The sequence below is a fragment of the Stegastes partitus genome, unplaced genomic scaffold (genome assembly GCF_000690725.1).
Source record: "Stegastes partitus isolate 25-593 unplaced genomic scaffold, Stegastes_partitus-1.0.2 Scaffold2233, whole genome shotgun sequence".
Lineage (NCBI taxonomy): Eukaryota > Metazoa > Chordata > Actinopteri > Pomacentridae > Stegastes > Stegastes partitus.
The window spans coordinates 57,548-60,784 of record NW_007579964.1 but is presented as its reverse complement, the minus strand read 5'-3'; positions in this window follow the sequence as shown (position 1 = coordinate 60,784).

The following is a 3,237-nucleotide window of genomic DNA, read 5'->3' as shown; positions in this document are numbered from 1 at the left end:
AACGACACAGCTAAACTCACAGAAAGAAGCTAATGACACAGCTAAAGTCAATGAAAGAAGCTAACGACACAGCTAAACTCACAGAAAGAAGCTAACGACACAGCTAAAGTCAATGAAAGAAGCTAACGACACAGCTAAACTCACAGAAAGAAGCTAACGACACAGCTAAAGTCATGGAAAGAAGCTAATGATGTCGCTAAGATCTGAAAAGGAGGTTACTACACAGCTAAAGTCACAGAAAGAAGCAAACAGTACAGCTAAAATCAAAAAAAGAAGCTAACAACACAGCTAAAGTCATAAAAAGAAGCTAACGACACAGCTAAAATCACAGGAAGAAGCTAAAAATACAGCTAAAGTCACAGAAATAAGCTAACAGTACAGCTAAAGTCACAGAAATAAGCTAACAGTACAGCTAAAGTCACAGAAATAAGCTAACTAGACAGGTGAAGTCACAGACAGAAGATGAGGACAGTGATAAAGTCCAAGAAAGAAGCTAATAACACAGCTTAAGTCACAGAAAGATGCTAATGACATAGCTAATATCTGAAAAGGAACGTAACTACACAGCTGAAGTCACAGAAAGAAGCTAACTAATTAGCTAAAGTCACAGAAAGATGCTAACGACATAGCTAAAATCCGAAAAGGAGGGTAACTACACAGCTAAAGTGGCAGAAAGACGCTAGCTACACAGGTAAAGTCATCAAAAGATCCCTAATTACACAGCTAAAGTCATAAAAACTTAGAACCTTAATCATTAATTTTTCGTTAATTTATTTTAATTATGACATAATGACTGTACAGCATTCCTCAGCGACTAAACCCGTATGTTTGCTGTGTTTATCCGTGGCGATAAAGACGCCAGACATTAAAGTCAGCTGTGTTTGGACACGTTGGCAGAACCCCGGCGTGTATTTAACACGCATACCACAACTCGTGGATCATTATTTAGCAGAACAACCTGTGAGCAGCTGATACGAAGGTGCTGAGAGATAAACGGCGCTCACGGCTCGTCTGTCAGTCACACTGCAGGAATGTGCTGCTTTTTTTTTCCATCTGCGTCGCGTTAATGGAGCTCGCCGCCTGCTTTTCTACTGTGTGCTTGTGATAAGGTGAGAGCTAATGCGAGCCGGCCAGTAAACAGTTCCTGTCATTGTTCAGCTGCTGTGATGGAGGGTTAGCGATGGATCAAACTGTGTCTGAGAGTCTGGCCTCAGGTGGGACGTATGAACAACAAAAAGGTGTCGAGGCCAGAAGGTCAAGGAAAGTGGGGCAAAGACAGAAAATGTAAACAGATTAAAGTTATTGAATATTTCCCACTCAGGGTGGTTCAGGAGGTCCGAGCTTCTGGCTGTCGCTGGTTTCTCTCAGTTTTTTCACTTCAATGCAAAATGAATGAAAACAGAACAAGCATGAAGAAGGAGAGAGAAGATAGAAATGTCTTCTGTGCAGGACGACAGAAACCAGAACAAAAAGGAGACATGAGAGGTGAATTTCTTTGGTTATTTGCTAAAAAACAATAAAAAAAAATGCAATCACAATATCCAACATCTGTCCCCACAGGTGTTAGAAAACTAGAAATAAAAAATAGTGGCAGTAAAACAAATGAAATAATAATAATCTGTGCAGTAATTATGTGTTCAGCTGGTGTGAATTCAGTCAAACAGGACAGATTTTTATATTTCTATATTTCTGCACGTTGAGTTGTTGTTTTACGATGTGTGACCATATTTAAATTAGCTAAAAACGTCTATTTTGCACACGTTTGTGGTCATTTATACGTTTCTGAATTCACTCTTGACGTATTTTCATCGTTTGTTTATTAGTTTTTACTCTCCCAGGAACAATAAATCAACGTTCTCCCTCTGCTTCCCACAAACATCCCAACGCTGGACGTCTGACTGTCAGAATAAAATAAGTTCATAACAACCTCTTGAGCGGGGTTGTTGTCTTGCTGAACCCTCTGGGCTGCGTCCAGCCGTTCAGATCCTCCCTCGTATCTCGTTCTGCGTGTTTCTATCTGCGAGGAATCTTTTGTCAGCATTAACTCATGAAACAAAGAGCTGACCTTTACCGGCTTTATCTGGTTATTTTTAACCGGCGGTTCGGTTTAGAGCAACATCCGGCGGCCGCAGGGAGTTTCTGGAGGAGGATCCACCGACTTGTTGATGTTCGGGTCGGCGTGGAGCCGTGAGAGTCAGGTGGAGGCTGTCGTAGTAATAACAATGTGCTCACAGTGTTTGTTACTCGCTTGTGGTGTTTCTGCATCGCCGGCTCTCAGTCTGCAGTCAGGACATGAGCTCATAGACAAACACCGGCAGGAACAACCGGCCTCTGTTCGGCACCAGAACCTGTGCAGGGCTGAGGCCCCGGCGAGGCTCCGGGGCCCCTCTGCAGCCACGTTTGGAGCCGTCGCTCTGGTTCTACTTACGTCAGAGCAGCAGTGATGTTCGCTGAGGGTTGACCTGGTTTTGCTTCGGCCTTCGTCTTCTCCAGAAGGATCCAGAAGGGCGTCATGAGCCGGATCCGTCCTTCTCACCTCCGTCTGCACCGTTAAAAAACAAAGAGATCCATAAAAAATAGTGAAAATGTGGTTTAAAAAAACAACAGGTGTAATCCTGTAACACCCGTAAACTGAGAAAATGTGGCAGAACAGAAGGACATCATCAGTCAATAATGAATTATTTGATTACACGAGTTCAGCAAAGTGGAAGTTTGTGGTCATTTAGTCTCACTTTTTGTTGTTTTGTGGATCCGTGTGTGGTTGTTTTGCGTTTCTTTGTAGTTGTTTTGTGTCTTTGTGGTTATTTTGATAGTTTTAATCGTCTCTTTGTGGTTGTTTTGCTTCTCTGTTTGGTTATTTTAGTAGTTTTGTGTCTTTTTGCATCGTTTTTGTGGTTGTTTTTGGTTGTTTCGCATGTTTTTGTTGGTATGTTTGTGGTTGTTGTATATCTGTTTTTGGTTGTTTTGTGTCTTTGTGGTTGTTTTGGTAGTTTTCCACCTCTTTATGTTGTCTTGTGTGATTGTTTTGCGTGTCTACATGGTAGTTTTGCCAATTTTTGTGATTATTTTGGTAGTTTTGCGTCTTTTTGCAGTAGTTTTGCATGTTTTTGTGGGTATGTTTGTGGTTGTTATACATCTCTTTTTGGTTGTGTTGGGTCTTTGTGGTTGTTTTGGTAGTTTTTCATCTCTTTACGTCGTCTTGTTTGGTTGTTTTGGTAGTTTTGTGTCTCTTTGTGG